The 21,129-nt window shown below is 38.5% G+C and overlaps 1 long non-coding RNA gene across 2 annotated transcripts in view; it reads left to right on the top strand.

The window, feature by feature from the left end:
- Positions 1–21,129, top strand: part of LOC125164461 (uncharacterized) — a 348,065-nt gene that overhangs the window by 125,531 nt on the left and 201,405 nt on the right. For both annotated transcript variants that reach the window (XR_007151776.1, XR_007151777.1), the window contains exon 4: positions 9,233–9,332. This is a non-coding gene — a long non-coding RNA (uncharacterized LOC125164461). The remainder of the gene's footprint in view (positions 1–9,232; positions 9,333–21,129) is intronic.

Below are 21,129 nucleotides of genomic sequence, written 5' to 3'. Positions count from 1 at the left end.
CATTGTACAGTTGAAATTCACTAAGACACCAGAGCTTCAATATTCTCACCAAAACCAAAAGGGCATGGGATAAATATGTGGGGTGACGAAGGCATTAAATAACTCATGGGGGGGTTATCCTTTCACAATGGTCTATCAGATCATCACACTGTCGTTTAAAACGTCTTACAATTTTGTTTGTTAATTATGTCTCATTAAAGCTGAAAAAAAAGATCACTAAGACAGGAAGGCCAAGCTGAAATGGTTCTAACAGGGAAGCTGAACCCAAATCAGAGAGGAATCTTAAGATGGCAAAGTTTTCTGATTTGATGAACTGAGTGGGCAGTAGAACCATCTACAAAAAGCAAAATGATGTATGATGAGGCCATTCGTGTGGTGCAATTTTCAGTATGCATAAACTTTGAGTTCTGTCAACCTCCCCTCTAAGTGAAAGAATGTTCTAGTTTGTTCGTTCCTATTCCTGCATTAGCTAATGTTGATTTTACTTATTTGTGCACTCTGGAATACTTACCAATAGTATGAAATGAGAATTTAAGTATTTTTTATTTTTTCTACCTGTATTCCTTTAGTATTTCATATTCATTCTGTGTAATTTGGAAAGCAACCAATATAGGAGAGAATATTTTTTTATATATTTTACTGTCTTAAAAGATACTACACACTCTTAGTAATCAATTTTGCACATTTACTTCAATTGTGGGTATGGATTTATAAATTTTATGAACCCTTATCTCAATATCTACATAATTCCACATAATTTTTAATTGCTTCAGATGCCATCATTTAATTGAGCTTCATTCCATGACTAGATAATGGTTATTGAGAAAATAAGAATAAAAAACAAATATAAAATTCAAAACATTATGCTAATGTAATATGTTTTTTCCTGTGCAGAAACTTGGATATACACCAAAGGGAAAAAAAATCTAATAAAACATTTTATTTAAAGTGGAAGAAAAACTCTTAAATATTATCAGGATGATTGAAATTCTGGTCCATATTAGACCTATTCTATTTACCATTAGAATCAAATTTTGAAAGGGGTAGTTTATGAATATGAAATTCCAAGCTATAATCCATGAAGATTTCCTGAGTCTGCTGATATTTGGAAATATAGTAATGAATAAGAGCATAGGACTTGAATTCAGAAATGCTTGCTCAAATATTTCCATTCTGGGGGCACCTGGTTAAGCATCCAACTCTTGATTTTGGCTCAGGTCATGATCTCACAGTTCATGAGTTCAAGCCCCATGTTAGGCTCTGTGCTGATAGCAAGGAGCCTGCTTGGGATTTTCTCTCTCTCTCTCTCTCCCTCTCTCTCCCTCTCTCTCTCTCTCTCAAAATAAACAAACATTAAAAAAAATTTTCTTTCTGCCAAGTTTCTTAACCTTTCTGAGCTTCATTTTCTCCAACTGTAAAATGAGAAGAAAAGTTGAATTAGTTAAGACTTCATAGGATGAGGGTTTTAGAAATGGAATTCAGATTAGTGTTAGGTGCAAAAAAGGAATTTACGATCATGAGTTATGGAAAAGTGCTAAAGATGGTAAGTGCTAACTTACTCAAATGGCATCCATGTGCTCAAACAATAGCTCTCCCTCTGTTTCTTTACACCATTCATGACTATTTTCCCTAGGTTAGCTTCATTTCTGGTCAGTAGCCAGGTCTTATGAACATGGTTACAAAGTGGCTAGCTCATTTTTTTTTTTGGTTCTATGAGCTATAACATCCCATAAAATTCCAGAACTGTCAGAGAAAAATATAGCAACTTTCCTACTCTTAAATTCCTAGAAACAATTAGTCATGCTTTGATCATGTGACCAGCCTGAGCTAATTGTGGTTTCCAGGGAGGAGGACTTTGTCCAGGTCTTGGGTCCAAAGGGTCCAGCCTTTGGTCCAGGAAAGCAAGATCAATTCCACCCGATCACAGGGTTCCAGCAGAATTACTGCAGAATAAGGAAGGGATGCTCTCTCAAGGAGGGGATAATTGGAAAAAAAAACCCACTTTCCATTATAATACATAAGGTAAGTTAGATGATATAAAGAGAAATAAAAGACATAAGAAAACTCAATAGATGTGGATTTTTATTAATTATTGGAATAAAATGTTAATATAATCATGGACTAGCCTTAGTTTCTGCCCACAGACAAGAAGTCTATTTATTCCTGACCAATTCTTGGGTCTTTATTTTACAGGTTAAAGATAAAGCTGAAAGATGTATTGTTGGAGAATTAAGGAGAAGAAATAGGGCTCATGTATTATACAGATATTTATTGAGTTCCTATGTTGTGTGAGACAGTTCTAGGTTCTGGTGAAACTAAACACATGAGGCCCCACTCTTGTGTACTTGTGCAAACAAAATCATTTCATACATGATCAGAAGTTCCTAGAAAAGTAATACAGAATAATGATGTTAAAAATTACCTGGGAATGAATTATATTAGATTGGGTGATCTGAAGAGGCCTTGGCAAAAAGGAGATAAAACAATGATGTGAAACAGTCAGTACCTATTAGCTGGAATGTAGTGGATGAGAGGCAGAAAAATTGAGGTGAAGGTGGAGAGAGAATAGGGTGTGTGTAGGTTATGATGAAGGATTTCAACTTTATTCATTTGAATCTAAGGGCAATTGAAGCCCCTGGAAGATGTTGAATAGGAACAAAATGTGATCTGCTTCAGGTTGCTAAGAAATCATGCTTTTGTTTTTTTAATGATTACTTATGGCAAATTTTTGCATCCCATGCTGTGATGAAAGTGACATGGAATATGAAGATCACAGTAGAGGTTAAAAGAAAAATGGATCAATACCAGGTATATTTTGGAGATAAAGTTGACAAAACTCAGCATGGGGTTAGATATGGAAACTGAAGTTAATTGAAGTGTCAACATTAGTTTCTAGGTTTTAGTCTTGAGCAACTGGGTGGATGGAAAGGTAAGAGCAGAAATAAATTAGGTGATAAAACCAACAAGAGTTTTCTTTGGGCTCTGCTAAATTTGGGTTCCCTGTTAGAGAAGGAGGTGGTGATGTCAAATAGGTGATCACATGATTCTGGAGACGTTGGGCTGAAAATATAGATGTGAAAGTCATGAACATATAGACGGTATTAAAACCTTAATATCAGATGAGATTTCCTAGGGGAGAGGTTTGGATCCTGATATGTACAGGGCATAGTACCAAACTCTGAGATCCACATATTAAGGTGCTGAGCACAGAAGGAAAAGACAATGTAGACACTGAAATACATAGGTATCAGTGAAGTAAGAAAAAGAAAGCCATGAAATTGTGATGTTTTGGAGAACTTTTTAAAGAAAGGAGTGATGAATGATGTCACATATTTCTGAGAGAGAAAATTCAGCAGTGTTAGAGAATTGACCATTGGCTTGCATATCATGAAGGTCACTGGTGACCTGAACAAGAGTAGTTTCAGCAGATTGGTGGCAATGGAAGCCCAAATGGAGTGGGTTGTGAAGACAGTGTGGATGGAGACGAGGGGAACTAGGACAGTAGTTGTAGGGAGATACGGGTCTGTATGCCCAGAGAAGGGTTTTCTTAAGCCAGGAAATACTAAAGCAAGTGGATGGTAATAATCCAGAAGAGAATGTAACACTGAAATGCAAAACACAAAACAAAACAAAGACAGGGAGAATTATTTGCAGGATAAAATCCTCAAAGTGGAAAAAGATGAGATTGAGGACACTGGTGAAGGACCTGCCTTTGATGGGAGCTGGAGTCCTTCATCCACTATCTCCTTCATCCACTATCACAGGAGAGAAGGGAAGGTGGGACATGTGGATAAAGAGAGAAATGTTTCGACGGATTTAATGGTGGGGAAAAAAGTTGCCTTCCGAGAACTTCTGTTTTCCAACTAATATGTGAAAATGTCATTCACTGAAATCTTAATGAAGGGATATTAGAGGTAGCAGAGAAAGGAAAAGTCATAAAACTGGCTCTTTCAAAGAGTGAACAAGGAGGCTGTACGAGGGAAGGTGCTGGGATTAGGGGCAGGTGGACTGTCAGGTGGCATCATGGTCATGGATCTAGACAGAGCTCAGGAAGTCAGTGTAAGATAGTTGGGTTTAAACCAAGTCTGGGGTTTTGCTGGTAAAAACAGTGTTGCCAAGGAGTAACAAGGAAGTCAAGGCTGTTTTCAAGGGATTAATTAGATTTATAGTCAATGTAAATTAAAACATGAAAGGAGAAAGGGTAGACACGGTGAGGATTATGGATGATTTACAAAGTGGTGGAGTCAATGAAAACCGAAAACTGTTGGCATGAAAGGAAATAGTAGGTTCTGAAGAACTAAGGAGGAGAAGATTAGAGTCGATGTGGGCTGGATTTGGTGAGTTTGGAGAGAGGAAGAAAAGTCTAGGTGACAGCGCTATGTATGAGATTGGGGAAAACGATGATAAATAAGGATTTTAGGAGGGCTTGTCTATTATGAGGAAGGAAAGGAAATCTTCCTTGACATTCTTTTTGAGGCACCTCTTCAAAGATTTACGACTGCTTTACAGGTGTGTTTTGGAGTGGGATTGGCTTTTCTTTGAACATGACCCTGCTCTGAGAGTATGCCTGTCTGAACTACACAGGGGATTCTCACTCTTTATAATTGTCAGATCTTCGTCCTATCTCCATAGCAGCGCAGGTGATCTTTTAGAAGAGAGGTCAGCAAACTATTCTGTACATGAAGTTTTACTGGAACACAGCCATATTCATTCATTTATGTGTCACCCATGGCTACTTTCACACCACAGCTGCAGAACTGAGCAGTGACAGTGGTGCCCACGTGAGAGAGTCCACTAAACCTGAAATATCTACTGTCTAGTTCTCACAGAAAATATGAGCCTATCTCTGAAAATAGATATGCATAGATCAAATCATGTGGCTCCCTCCAGTGACTTCAAATAAAACCCAAATTCGTTGGCCCAGCTGTCTCTCCATACTCACCTCCCTCCTCCAACTCTCCCTCCCAGCCATAGTTGGAACTATGGAACTATGAATCTACAGTTCCAGAGCTGCCTTCTGTGCCTCAACTACAAGTGCCTTTCTGCCACTGTGCCTCTGCCATAACTGGTTTCTGGGGCCAAGAACTCTCCCATCCTAGATCCTGGTGTAGCTGTCTCTTCTCACCATTCAAACTTCAACCTCTGTGTCCCCTCCCAACAGAGAGAGATCTCTAGCACTGCATGTGATACTTTCCTTCAGAGTACTTACAACTATTGCATACTTATTTGTTTGTTTGTATATTTTCTGCTTCTCGCCATGAGAATGTAGGTTCTGTTAGGATGGGGCCCACGTTTGTTGTGTTTTTTCACTGCTTGTAAGCCCCCATAGAACCTAGAGCCTGGCACAGAGGAGGTGGTCATCAATACTGGTTAAATGAAAGAAAGCAAGAATAAAAATAATAAAGTGCTAAGCACTTCAGAATACAGTAGTATGTATCTTTTTTTCATAATACTGCTTCATCTTCTAAGGAGTTTGTCCTGACTGCCTTAACTTGGGGCTTCATATATTGTACACAGGCTTTGGAACCACCCTGAATTATAGCTCTGCCCATTCCCAGATGTCTGATCTTTGATAAAGTACTGAACCTATTTCAGTCTCTCCATTTGGAAAATATAAATAATATAGTAGCAATCCCAGAGCACTGTGAGAATTAAACAAATTTATGCATCCTAAGGGCTTCAAAGTAAACCCTTTAACTAAGGGCTTATAGTGACCCCTGAACAAGTAAGTGATGGCTGTTTTCATCACTTTCTTCTCTTTCTTCTCCTTCTCCTTTTCCTTCTTCTCCTTCTCTTTCTCCCTCTTCTCCTCCCCCTCCCCATCCTCCTCTCCCTTTTCCTCCTCCCTTCCCCCTCCTTCCCCTCTCCTTTTCCTACTCCCTTCCCCCTCCCCCTCCTCCATCTTCTTTCTTTCTTTCTTTCTTTCTTTCTTTCTTTCTTTCTTTCTTTCTTTCTTTCTTTCATTCATTCATTCTTTTTCCCCTCCTCCTCCTCCTCCTCCTCCTCCATCATCATCATCATCATCATCATCATCATCATCATCATCATCATCAATATCCCCAGACCGACCAACTACTGCCAGAAAGTCATTGTCAAATAAGAATGTGGAAGCGTCTTCCATGTCAAACTTCACATCATAAGGCTAAAGTGGGGTTTGCTCCGAGAAGGCACAGTGGTGCGTGATGATGATTTTCAGTCTTACCTGAGTGCTAAGAAGGGTAACTTCAGCAGGATTCGGACATGCCATTTTACTTACTTTGATCTTAAGTTCTTCATTTGTAAAATAGATTATTTCTGAGGTTTTTCCAGTTTTCAAAGTTTATGATTCTTTTGTAACCACAAATCCCCAATGTAACACAGAGGAAAAGGCTAAAAATTAATTTCTTACATAATTTTCGACAACTTCTAACTTTTTAAAAGGTGTAAGACATGACACAGTTTTTATTTTCATCCCAATTTATATTATCAACCTTTTTGAGTGTCACAAATTTTTTTTCCTGTAAATGAAGTGCAATCCTCCTCTATTTCATGAATTGGGAAAAGGATGTTAAATTACTTTTCCAAGGTTGTTATAAAATTTATTTAAGAAGACCTGGGATTTAAAAAAAAAGGCTGCTTATTCCAAGTTTCTTGTCAGTTCCCTGAGTTAGCTTTCATTCTCTCTGGCACCCACAGAACAGTTAACTTGGGAACACGCTCCTTTCAAAAAGTGTAATCCTGGATGAAATAACAATACATGACTCTGAAGAGGTTTCAAAGTACCAAGTATACTTTCTGGATTATAAACTCCTGGAAGAATTTACTTCATATAGACCACAAAATATATTCAAGTTAGCTAATAAAGAGCCAAAAGTTTTTTTTTTTCACACCAGGAATTAAGTATCAAGGGGGAATTATAAAATGTAACCGTTGCAGAAACCTCTTACTTTGCATTCAATGGCTGTGGCTCCTTCCTGTGCAATTCATCATGTAGATAACGGTTTAAAGGGCTGTAAACACTTGTCCTAAGATAACTATTCTAGATTTTTTGGTTTTATTTTCCCATTTAGATTTCAATTAGCATGAAGAGAACAGACATTTGAAAACAGCTAGCAAGAGATCATATTCGTATGCCATAAATCACATATATAAAACTAGCATTTATCAAACATATTTGTGCTGTTAAAAGAAACTGCATCTAAAGAACAAAAAACTTAACTTTTGTCAGTTTCTTTTCAATTGCTAAAGAAAGGACTAAGAATAACAGATTAGATACAAATAGAGATGTAGGTAGCCGATAGATGAATTTGCCTCACAGCATAACTATGTGATCATGATGATAATGTGGATTATTTTTATGAGCTTTACTCTCTTTTAATGAATATGAAAATATTAATCTTACAAATCCAGTGAGGTGTATTAGTACCATTTCCTGGATCTTGGTAATTTTTGTCCCTTTGAAACTTGGAGGAGGAGTGGAGAAAATAGTAAATCCTCCTTGAAATGTACATATCACTCATGTGCCTGAGATGCCAATAGTCTTAAGGCCCAGGTAACTTATAGGAGTGTCATACTTGGTGTGACAACTGTCCACCTGAATGGAATCTCTATATCATTTATTTTTTTTTGGAAAATCAAATGAAATCAATTTAAAACAAAACAAAACAAAAACTACACTTTCCAATCTTGCAGCCATAATGTATCAAAGGGACATTTTCTTAGAAGAAAAGAAAAATCAATAGGCATATATTCTGCAGTATGTGAATCACAAAGCCCTGTATTTCCACAGTTTAACACCATCTCTCAATGTCCTACAATGGGTGTTTGTCATTGTCACAGTCAGGAGGCTCTTCAAATAGAGACATATTCCAGAATCCTCCAGGAGATAGATTTCTTTTTTTTTTTTTTTAATTTTTTTCAACGTTTTTTTATTTATTTTTGGGACAGAGAGAGGGAGAGCATGAACGGGGGAGGGGCAAAGAGAGAGGGAGACACAGAATCGGAAACAGACTCCAGGCTCTGAGCCATCAGCCCAGAGCCTGACATGGGGCTCGAACTCACGGACCGCGAGATGGTGACCTGGCTGAAGTCGGACGCTTAACCGACTGCGCCACCCAGGCGCCCCGTCCAGGAGATAGATTTCAATAGCACTTTGAGCAATTTATGCAACCAGTTTCCCCACTTAGCTGGGAAAGAAGCCATCAACAGAGGGTCGCTAAAGGGGCTTCTGGGTCTTTGGTGGCCTAATTGACTTTCACTTTGCCCTACTGGAGAGTAAATCATGTCCTCACAAATGTCCTTACCTGTTTTCATTCCTCTCTCCTCTCTTCTTTGTCTGTTCTTTTCCTCCCTATCTTTGTAGTTCCCTTGCTTCTTACACTCACTCCTCGACCTCCCCAACCCACCTTTCTTGTTTGCAGTAGAAGATAAGAGGATATGATTTAGAAGTGGAAAATATGAATAGGCAGACATACCACTCAGATACTTTTCTTTTCTCCAACTTCTGACTGGATCATCTCTTTGAGGGTGTAATACATTCAGCAGAAGTTGTATGGTGATGCACAGCGTTAATAGGAACATTTTTGCTCCAATCAAGTTCCTATCATGGTTTGGGGAATTTGTAAAATAAGGCTTATCTCCTGTTTGTCACTTTCCTAGAGAAAATCCACAGTTTACCTAACATGGTAAGATGAGAACTAAAAACACCAAATTATAGCTTTTGTATATAAGCTCTGTGAGCTAATACATGAAGGCAAAAATTTGAGTTAGGCTCCATATTGGAATATAAAAATCCAAGGGAAGAGAGATCACAAGACAATACATTAGGAGCATAGGAAGAATATATTTTATGTGATAAATTTTACTTTCTGTTTTTGTATATGTTTAATGCACTTATTACACATGGAGGAATAAAATGTATAAATATATGTATAAATTGACATTGTGCAATTGAAGCTTTGGAAGACCACAGAATAAGAGTGGTCTTCTGAACCTACAAGTTATTTTTAGCCATATTAAATAAATCCTCTGATAATTTTCTCTTTTTAAGACTTTTGAACAGTAAATGGCAATTTGGGGTAAGCTTAGGCTCTTTACAGTCTTGTTGTCATTAATACTTGTCCTTAATCAGTCTCCCTTCCAAAGCTATAGCTAGATCCCTACGTGTGATCATTGGTCATAGTGAGGTTAATAATAACTGAGCGCAAATGGCATTTTCATTTGTTTTAATCTAAGTTTATATCATTCTTCTCAGAGCTGGTTACCCCTGTGAGTGGCCACAACCTACTCGTCCTCACTACCTGAATTTCTGAATAATACTCATCTGGGAATCCAGGGATGATGACCCTCTCAAGGTATGAAGCAAGAACTGTATGGGGAAAATAGACTATAAAGCATAAGGGTCTGTTTTACCTTTGTGTCAACAGGAAGACTGATATATATTTTTGTCTTAATTTCTTAATAAGATGAAAGATTTGGATTTTCAAAATTCTCTTCATATAAAGAATTACCACTGATTTCAAAACAATTTCTGCAATCACCATTATAATTCTTGGTAGAGCAGACAAAAAATCTTAGCACAATAAATGCAATACCAAAGGGCAGTATTAGGAGAGAATATTACATATAACTAATACCAGGAAAATAGAAATTGTCAGCCAATGATGGGCAAGTTGAAAATATTAGTTTCACACCACCACTTACTAGCTATGAGACCTGGGGTGAACTTCTTTTTTTTTTTTTTTAATTTATTTTTTAACGTCTTATTTATTTTTGAGACAGAGAGAGACAGAGCATGAACGGGGGAGGGGCAGAGAGAGAGGGAGACACAGAATCGGAAGCAGGCTCCAGGCTCTGAGCCATCTGCCCAGAGCCCGACGTGGGGCTCAAACTCACGGACCGCGAGATCGTGACCTGAGCTGAAGTCGGACGCTTAACCGACTGAGCCACCCAGGCGCCCCTGGGGTGAACTTCTTAACCACATTTTTCTCATTTGAAAAACTTGGATAATTATTACCTATTAGCAGTAGGTGGATAAAAGCCTAAAATATATGTCACAATCGATAAAGTGTTGCTGCATTATTATTATGTTGGCAATGTAGGATTTGACCAAAATGACAAGTCTTTATCTAGCTTGTTTGATTGGAGTGTAGATATATATTCCAGTGTAGGCCCAGTTTTAACTCAAATATTTCACATACTCTACTTGGGCAGAAAGTGTCCATTGATACTAATATCAGAAGAATTTTTGGTGCGTACAGAAATAGTTTCCATGGAATCTGCCAAGTCTAGGGGAGATAGAGGTATATGAACTTGAATATCTCATATTCCCTGACCAGCTAAAGGTATGAAGGCTATGCAGCCTCACATGACAAGGGTAACTGAGAAGGAATGCTTAAGAGATGACCAAATTTAAGCCAATTCAGGATGTGCACCAGAATGTGCTGTTTTGTCACAATGATTGTGGGCTTCAGAATTAGACCTAAGTGTGAATACCAGCTTACCCACCTGGAATGCCAGGAAAGTACTCATGTCAACAGGCCCCACACCATTTCAAAGCGATAATGGGAAGACCCCAGGAGATGATATCATTGAAGAAGGCTTAACACCTTCTTCAGTGCTGTTTAACAGTGGTTAGTTTTTCCTTCTTTCCTGTAGAAATGTTTGGGAACTACCGTGCAAGTTCATAAATAACACACTTCAGAAGAGTGAGGTGAAAATACAGATTGTGAAAATAAGCAAGTGTGCCTGGGGGATATGCCCATTTAGCAAAAAAACTCCTCGATAATTAGGGAGGAAATTAAAATTCCATATTTAGCTCACAGACATTAAAGAAAGATAAAGGTAGTATTGAGCAACCCTCAAAATGTGTCGTCTTTTCCTCATTTCCTACTCAAACTAATTGCCAAGGACAACAGAGCCATTTTGTTAATTCACACTAATGATGAGGAGCCTCACTGTAAATTACCAAATATCCTAGATTAGTTACTAAATAAGTAAGTCCCATAAAAAATAAAACACAGCAGTGCTGAGATAGAGAAGGCAATATGTTCATTCTGTAATTGCGGCTGAATGTTAATTATTTTGGGTAATACTTTATTCCACATATGTGAATGTTCTTCAGTACATTTGAGGTAATATCAGTTGGTCTCACCATTTCCATATCTAACTGGGATCATTATCTAAATACTGAACAAGTCAACTAAGAAATTTGGATAATGAGTGATTCAATTCACATATGCCACATTCATATTCTAAAATGGTTTTCATTATAGTTTTATTTTTCTTGTAAGTTTTGATTATTCCTTGAACACTAGAGTGCCACAATTACCAGTGGGTAAGGCCACGTGAGTTCAACAAGCTACAAAGCAGCCATGACATTATTAATTGGTTCTTGTAGACTGTGTTTTCAATCAATAATGGTTACAATAGCTGAGGCAGTCATGCGCTAATCTGCTGTGTCTATTAAAATGGCTGCAGTGAGTAGTTTAGCTGTCCTCAGACTGTTCAGGTTTATGTGAAAAGACATTTACTCTCCAGCAGTCCAAGGGTGGTTCAGAGAGGGTAGTCGGAAATGGAAGTCAAGTGTGTGCAAGAGAGCAAACCATTATTCTAGAACTCAGAGCACTCTAACACACCTAACGAGGTTATAATAGAAACACTTCATCCGTGTCTGATCCACTAACATGAACTTATTTGATAACAAATAACTTGTTCTTGAAGAGAGGGTCCAAAAGTTAACTTATATCTCACAGTACAACTAAATAAGAAAAGACTTACAAATCTCCCTCCATAAATCCCCATGATTTCATGTTCCCTTTGGTCATATTGAGGAAAAGACAGAGCAGAAAAGATTTGCTCTTCTAATAGGCTACATAAACAGAAAGCCTATCAAATATATCAAGGAGATAGGTATGACAGAAAAAGTAATAGCTGCAGAAAATTATAGGGGTATAAGGAAAAGAGAAGTAGATTTAATAAAATCTTCTAATTGAAAAAATTATTACCTAGTCTTGTATAGCACATGAAATATGCTGTTCCTGTTATAAGGTTCCTGTTTTAAGGTCATCTGGTTTTGAAGAAAGTAAAACTTGACCTTCTGAGGGTATATATACTACTAGAGAGTGAAGATAAGCAGATACTATCCATTTCTGAACACCTTATGTAGTTATTTCCCACTTCAAGATAAAATGGGCAGTTCCAAGGAGAGAAATGCATAACATCTGAAACTATGGGGCCTGGAAAGCTTTGGTAGCCCTCCATAGGCCCTTTGTATTTCACAGACAAGATAACATGCCATAACTAGTTGGCATTGACCACAAGAGCTGAAAAGGGGTGGACTGCTCTTGCTTTTTCCTACATGAACAACTTCCTATTGCAGTGACTTGTCTATATTGGGTACTGGAAGAGCGTCAGATATTGTTCTTACTTTTTGTAGAAGGACCTTGATCCTACCCTCTGCCCTATTGATTTATTTTTAATGTATGGACCTCTTTCAAAATTGCATCACAAATTATCTTTACTTTTGGTTCTTGGCTCCGATTACAACCCTGAAGTTTATGCTCTCCAATTCTTATTAAGAATAGAGCTAGGGGGCGCCTGGGTGGCTCAGGCAGTGAAGTGTCTGACTTCGGCTCAGGTGATGATCTTACGGTTCATGGGTTCCAGCCCCATGTCAGGCTCTGTGCTGACAGCTCGGAGCCTGGAGCCTGCTTCAGATTCTGTGTCTCCCTGTCTCTCTGCCCCTCCTCCACTTGTGCTCTGTCTCTCTCGTACAAGAATAAATAAACATTAAAAAATTAAAAAAAATATATACAGCCTTAATTCATCCATACATCTGGATGTTCTAATTTTATTCTAAGGTCAAGCCTGACCATCAGAATCATGTGTTTAGACTCTTTTTGTAGCCTCTCATAAAAGCACTCATAAAGCTTCAGTATTCTGTCATTGACAAATATTGAGAGATGGTAGCTATTGAGAGTGGACCTGTGGATCATTATTTATTCAGTGTAGTGATAATGTTAAAGACATAACCTAGTCTATTACCAGAGATCACCTTAAAAAGAAGAGATATTTCCTACTGGTCCTTTTAGCTTCTGGCTCCCAAATGAAGAAACGCTATGATTCTCCTAAGCAATTAAAGTTTATTTATGATCTGAACAGTGTGTTACATGTAAACCATGTCCCTCTTTGATTTGACTCTCCATTAACTTAGAGACAGGATCTTGGCTTCTAGCAATTGTGTATCCACCAGCTAATACAAATTGTGTATCCACCAGCTAATACAAATATATACATTTTGATGTATTTATTTTATTCCCAACTGTATTAGTTAGCTATTGCTGCATGACAAATTACCTAAAATGTTAGCAACATTTAAAAGCAACAAACATTTATTTTCTCACAATTTCTGTGGATACAGCTTTGCTGGGTGCCTCTGCCCCAGGACCTCATAGTTTGTGATCAGACTTTGGCCTGGGCTGTATTCTCATCTGAAAGCTTGTCAAAAGGAAGATCTTCTTCCAAACTCACTCACATGATTGCTGACAGGATTCAGCACATCACAGTTTGTTGGATTGTATTCCATAGTTGCTGGACTGTGTTCCATAGTTTCTGACTGTTGGTCAGAGGCACCCCCCCCCCCCCCCCGCCTTAGTACCTTGCCAAAGGGCCCTTTTCATAGGATGGCTCACTGCATGGCAGTTTGAGCAAGCAACTGAGAAAGCAATAGAGAGGGAATAGAATGTAAGTCCATGTCTTTTTGTAACCTGATCTTGGAAGTGATGTTCCATCACTGCTGGGGTAGTCTGTTCATTTGATGGAGGTCACTAGGTCTAGTTTATATTCTAGGGAAGAGAACTATACAAAAGCATGAATACCAAAAGGTGAGGGATTTGGGACCATTTTAGAAGCTATCTTTTTACTTTCTTATACATAGTTCACCTTTGCCTAAGTCTTCAGTTACTTTTATTCTTTGTGTTACACATACTTCCATTACTTTACTTAAAATGCATACATATTATATGATAACATATGGTGTGTATTTTATCAATGTATATTATATGAGATTGTACACCCTTTGTCATTCACTTTAACAACCACAATAATTAGTTTATTAATCTATCTGCTATGGGTATAGATCTGTTTTGAGGACTAGGAATACAATAATTTACCAAAAAAAAGAAGAAAAAAGTCTTGCCTTTAAGAGCAGTTATGGGGATCCAGCTTAGTATACAATATTCTAACCAAAGAACATTTTTTTAAAGATAATTCCTCTTTATATATTTAGGGTAAACCCAATCTTGTCTTGGTATATTCTCTTTCCAAATATATATTGGATTTTATTTTCTAGTTTTTTAAATCTCTATTATTTTTAGGATTTTTACATATATTTTAAAGAGTAAAATTGATGTGTAGTATCCTCTTACATGCCTTATTTGGCTTTTGATATAAGGATTATACTTCTCTTGTGGAATAAGTTAGATATTCCCTCTTTTCTGGCCATTAGAAAGAGTTTGTTAGGGGCGCCTGGGTGGCGCAGTCGGTTGGGCGTCCAACTTCAGCCAGGTCACGATCTCACGGTCCGTGAGTTCGAGCCCCACGTCGGGCTTTGGGCTGATGGCTCAGAGCCTGGAGCCTGTTTCCGATTCTGGGTCTCCCTCTCTCTCTGCCCCTCCCCCGTTCATGCTCTGTCTCTCTCTGTCCCAAAAATAAACAAACGTTGAAAAAAAAAATTAAAAAAAAAAAAAAGAAAGAGTTTGTTAAATTAAAAAAAAAAGGATAGCCTGCATTTTGAACATTTGGTAAAATTCATCTGTAAAACTCCTGGCTCTGCTGTTTTATTTCAGTATTTTTATTTTTATTTAGCTGTTTTATTTGAAGATTTACAGACTAACTTCTCTAATATCTACAGATTACTTGAGCTTTTAACCCTCTTGAAATCATGTCTGCATGTATATATATTCTCCCTTACATTTTTTCTGTTTCATCTCAGATTCCAAAATTATAGGAACGTAGTTATTGGTAGTGTTCTCATTATCTTTTTAGTTTCTATTTGTAGTGTGGGCCCCTTTTCATTCATAATATTATGTATTTGTATCTTCTTTTGATGAAAATTGTCAGATTCATCTACTTTGTGGGATTTTTATTTTCATGTATTCCAATTCTGGAATTCTTGGATCCCTCATCTGATTTCCGTGTCTCCACAATTCTAGTCTCTGGGCTGTGAATTCCAGGGCCCTGCAAGGCTCCAAATCTCACTTTCTCCCTGGGTTTTGATTCCCTGATTAGTTTTGAATGAGATACTCCCTGCTATTATAGTACGGTTCCCTACATAGAATATACCAACCTCTCTTTATACGAGGAGAAGATTTGGATATCACGTGATTTAAAATGGGGGAATCTTGGGGTTCCTGGGTGGCTCAGTTAGCTAAGTGTCCAGCTCTTGGTTTGGGCTCAGGTCATAGTCTCACAGTTTGTGAGGTCGAGTCATTTGTTGGTCTCCAAGCTGACAGTGTGGAGCCTGCTCAGGATTTTCTCTCTCTCTCGCTCTCACTCTCACTTTCTCTCTGTCCCTCCCTTTCCCCCACCCTCAATAAATAAATATTTAGAAAAAATAAAGTAGCTGAATCTTTAGTGTATCCTGGTTATGGTTTCTTAAGCCAATTCTGTCTCAGCCAGAAAATCTACTCTCAGAATGGAACGAAGCACGTCTCTGTGTCCTGGGAGGTATTCCCCATCTCTTCTTGATTCCTCTGCACCTTGGACCCTAACCCTGCCTCTGGTGCTTTAGATTCTGGGTGGTACCATCCCCTGTACCTAGTAGTGGTCAGATGTTCGGTGCGTCTCCCTTGCCTTTATCCACTTAGCCAGTATCCAGGCCTGGCCATCCCTGACATTGTCCACCTTAAAAATAATCCACCTTATTTGCTTTTCTGCCCTTAACTATTTGGGTCTTCAAGAGAAAGGGAAAATGTCTAGCCACTGCAAATGGATGCCTGGAAAGAGTTCTTCTGACCAAAAATAAAAACCTGAAGCTGAAGCTTAGGGATTGATTATACTTTATCCCTTTGTGTCAATTAGCTTTGAAAGATTTAGCAGCTATGATGTCTCCACTTAAAACTCAGTTGAATTTCTATACAAAAAAAAAAGACCTCTTAAACTATCTTTTGAACTTGTATTAAATATTTTTTAAAGTTTATTTATTTATTTTGAGAGAGAGAGAAAGAGGGAGAACAAGTGGGGTAGGGGCAGAGAGAGAGAATCCCAAGCAGGCTCTGCGCGGCCAGCACAGAGTCCGATGGGGACTTGAAATCTGGGCTCGAACTCATGAACCGTGAGATCATGGCCTGAGCCAAAATCAAGAGTTGGATGTTTTACTGAGCCTCCCAGGTGCCCCTTTATTAAATATATTTTAAACTGATTTTTCTTTCTGCATTATCTACTTTCTGTGTAATCCATAACAATGTCTCTCACTCACATCGAAGAAATACGTGCCTAGTAGTGGATAAGCTGCTCTGGGTCTCTGTTTGCCCAGTATTCACTTACAATTTTCTAATGCCTGCACTTCATCTTGATATGGCTTGGTACCCATGTGGCAACAAAAGTCAGGCTGTTTATTTCCTTGCCCTTGGTGTTATTTTGCCCAATGCTGAAAATGAACCTAAAAATAAAAATTCACTAACAGAAGTGACTATGATGGTTTATTCTGTAATTTTTCCATTTTTCTTATTTTATAAATTGGCAGAGAATCTCATCAGTCAAAGCTTAGGGAAGAAAATTCTCCACTTCTTTTAAACTGTTTAATAAGGGCTGTGTAATTTTTAATCTTATAGATGGGGATCAGTGCTATAAGGAATAAGCAGATACTCTCCCTGAAGGAAACTGATATCAAATGAACCTCAAGAGTCATCTTTGGTTTGGTATTAATCATTGCTTAATTATCCCCTTCTTTGGTGCTCTTGGAATTTTTCAGAGACGGGACCACAATGCCAGAAAACATAGGAAGTGTCCTTTGTTCCTTGAATTAAGGGCTCTTCCGCTGTCTGTCTCTCCCGCTCATTTGTTACATCTAACAATCTGGAAGTGAATGTGCTTAATAGGCTTTGTCTGAGAAGAGCTTCATTTCTTTTTTGTGAAGGAAGCTATAGCCTTGGAATTGTCTCCTCATGCACTCCACCTTTTGACAGCACTGAGCCTTTATTTATGAAAGAAGTTTAATTAATGCCCTTGGATAAACTGTTAACCTTTGAAATGGTTTCCTGATGCATGGAGGCCCTTTCTCTTCTGCCAGGAATTGATTTTGGAAATGGCCCTGCCTCCTCGTGACTTACGATTCAGAGAGAGGAAGAGACCATGCAAAGTGCAACAAGGCGGGGATGAGAGCCCCGTGAGGTGTAGTGATGAAGGGTTTGCATCAGTATGTGTAAAATATAGATCATTGAAAATGTGTGGAATCAACTTCAAAGAAAGATGATGGTTTTACAAAGAGACTGTAATATCGTGCCATTGAAACAAACTGTAACACTGAAAATATAAGGCAGTTTTCTGCCTTATAAAGCAAGGTTCTCAAATTTCGAGTAAAATCATAAGAATTTCTTTTTTTAAGAATGGCATAGATGATGGATAGACAGAAAGGGAAAGGAAAGACACAACTTTCAGGCTAGTAAATTTTATTGTATTTTCCTGGCACGTCGCCCAGAGACATTTGCAAAGAAAAAGATGCCAGAGTTATTCTTTAGAGGGTTAACTCATATTAATGTAGTTATTGTTCACTGTGCACACAGATGTTTTTTAATTAAGTGCTATTTTAGGAAAGTAATTTCTCCAAAGCAGAAGCAATATTTGGGGGCAAAGTGTGTGAGAAGTGTTGCAGAAATTTCCTCGTGTTTGTGGTAATCTAGTCGAATAGTAGCTCCTGGTAAAATTAAATTACTGTGGCCCCGCGTCCATTTCCCTAGTAGTACAGTCAGTGGAGACTTCACAGTTTTGTCATTCCAATTATGCCCTTCAGAAGAATACCATATTGGTTTGTTTGCACAGAAATTACAGAAAATACAATCTGCCACTGAGGAAAATAAATAAAACTATGTTCTCGGTTATGTTATTGCCACTTCAGTTTTAGACCCTCTCTTATAAAACCTATTTGTTTTCTGTACTAGGGATAGAGATTGCTTATTAAATTAACAAGGGCCAAGCAATAAAGATCTGAGTAGAATAACAATTCGGACCCCACTGGACCATAAAATAATTCCATTTTTCTCAATCAAATCGTGAGTGTTAAGCTGCCTGTCACCTGATGCTCAACAACACCACCTCACCTTTCCCCTACAGTCCTGGAATTTTCCAATTAGGAGATAGGATTGTGCTTGAGGCTATGTTATCTACACTCTTAGTCTTAGCCAGCATAGTACATTCTGTGGAGCGTGCTGAGAACAGGCTAGAAGTGAAAGAACATTCTTTTGACCAGGCCAGTGCCTCCCAGCCATGTCACTGCTCACTAATCAGGAGCCACAGCAGAGCCCCCCGCTAATCCAGCCCCTCCTCCATGGCAAGGACCACTCTACCTGCTGCTTTCCTGGCACGTGTTCCCGGGGCAGGTGTGTGCAGCTGAGTGCCACCCGAGAGATGTAGGCTGGCCTTGGGTAGGTTGTAGAAGAAGAAAGAAAAGGCAGGATAAGTCATGAGTCATGAGGTCCTCCAAAGTGAGATGAGATAAGGAATGTCCAGGCTCTGGAGTTTTTCTGACTTGGTGACGGGAACCAATTTCCTGGAGGCATCTTCTCGTTTTAGAGTTCCTTCTGCCTTGTATCACCAGTGTTCAGGATCTTGGGATGACAGAGTGTCATACAGTCCAATTTCTGTTTTGCTCATGGGAAAAATTAGAGACCAGTGAGCAAAAGTAATTTTCCCAATGGTGCACAGCTTCTTAGGAAACAGCCCAGTCCCTGCAAGCATCTGATTCTCCAAATTCTTAATCTGAAGTTTTTACTAGTGTGTAAAGGGAAATACAGTTTTGATGTGTAGCTGAACTGAAACAGCCAGAAATGTAATCTTATTCTCTGCTTGGTAAGAGATGGTGATAGAAAGCGTTTGCTTCTGTCCAGCTTTTATTAAGCATTGAAAAAGGGTGTCACCATTGCCGTCATCTCTAATAACCCTGCTGCTTCCCTAGAGTTTTTAGGAGAGTGGGAGGGCCGGAGGAATCTAAGTATTTTCTCTTCCCTGAATTCAACAATAAGACCAGGATTAAGTTCTCTATGATCTAAATTCTATTATCATTATTCATTGACCTACCATGAAAAGTATTCATGAAAAGTATTCGAAGAGACAGGAAACATCATGTTCTGTCATCTCTGAACATTGTCTAACACTGGACTTCTGGACCAATTTTCATAATCTGTCTTCACCATCATCACTGTGAATTCTCAAGATCCGTGGTTCTTGAACTTCAGAGCACATCAGATTGCTAATCCCCATTGCCAGAGCTTCTGATTCAGTCGTAGGTCTGGAGTAGAGCCCATGAATGTGCATTTGTTTTTTTTATTATTTAAATTCCAGTTAGTTAACATATAGTATAGTATTGGTTTCAGAAGTAGCATTTAGTGGTTCATCACTTACATATAACACCCAGTGCTCATCCCAACAAGTGCCCTCCTTAATGCCCATCACCCATTTAGCCCATCCCCACACATACCTCCTCTCCAGCAACCCTCAGTTTGTTCTCTGTATGAGTCTCTTATGGTTTGCCTCCCTTTCTGTTCTAATTTTATTTTTTCCTTCCCTTTCCCTATGTTCAACTGTTGCATTTCTTAATTTCCACAGAAGAATGAAATCATATGATATTTGTCTTTCTCTGTCTGACTTATTTCGATTAGCCTAATACACTCTAGTTCCATCCACATTGTTGCAAATGGCAAGATTGCATTCTTTTGGATTACCAAGTAATATTCCATTGTATACAAATACCACTTCCTCTTTATCCATTCATCCGTCGATGGACATTCGGGCTCTTCCCATACTTTCGCTATTGTTGACAGGGCTGCTATAAACACTGGGGTGCATGTGCCCCTTCGAATCAGCATTTTTATGTCCTTTGGATAAATACCTATTAGTTCAGTTGCTGGGCCATAGGATATCTCTATTTTTAATTTTTGATGAACTTCCTTACTGTTCTCCAGAGTGGCTGCACCAGTTTGCATTCCCACCAACAGTGTAACAACCTCTCTGCATCCTCACCAACATCTGTTGTTTCCCGAGTTGTTAATTTTAGCCCCATGAATGTGCATGTCTAGCAGCCTCACATACGATGCTACTGCTGCTGATCAGGGCACAACACTTGGAGAACCACCACAATAAAGAAACGTGAACGTAAATTATAATAAAAATATTGAGAATCAGTTTTCGTACACAGACTATAGGTCACTGAAGCACACGTATTAAATTAATAATACTTTATTATTAAGAAGAGAGAAGGAGATTGAAGTTGATTGTAGCGGAAAAAGATTTTATTTGTATTGGTCAAATGTGGTCAAAAGAGAATAGATTAATATAATATTTGTGCAATTGAAAATAAATTATGTTTTTAAAATAGAAATATTTACTTTATGGTAAACAGATTATTACATTTTTCCAATTTTGTGAGATCAATATCCTAATTTCTGTTTTTCTAGAAAATCATCCACCCTCACCCCCTCAGGAGGCTGGGTGCTCTTTTGTGGATCATTTGAATAGAATCTCTGGATGTGGGGGACACAAAACACAGTAGAGAATTGGGGTGAACAAAATAAAGTAGGGGAAAAAAGGAAACGCAAATGGAGGATTATGGAATTCTCAACTCTTTTCTCTGGACCTACTTCAGAATGCTTGCATACAAGTTGATCCTCCTGCACCCTGTTCGCCCTGCGTTGTCTGTCATAGGAGATGGATAAGGACTTCTCAGCAGATTCCTGTCCGAAAGGCCCCTGGATACTGATGTTTGGACATACCTAGTGAAAAGCTAAACTGACCTGTGCTCTGGTGGTGCCAATAACTGACAAGTCGTCTCCTCCTAAACAGAGCTTCTTGGGGTTCCCCGGGTGGCTCATTCGGTGAAGCGTCCCACTCTTGGTTTCAGCTCAGGTCATGATCTCACAGTTCATGGATTCAAGCCCC

The sequence above is a fragment of the Prionailurus viverrinus genome, chromosome B1 (assembly GCF_022837055.1).
Source record: "Prionailurus viverrinus isolate Anna chromosome B1, UM_Priviv_1.0, whole genome shotgun sequence".
Classification (NCBI taxonomy): domain Eukaryota; kingdom Metazoa; phylum Chordata; class Mammalia; order Carnivora; family Felidae; genus Prionailurus; species Prionailurus viverrinus.
The sequence above is the reverse complement of the archived record's forward strand: the minus strand, read 5'-3'. Positions and strand labels throughout refer to the sequence as shown.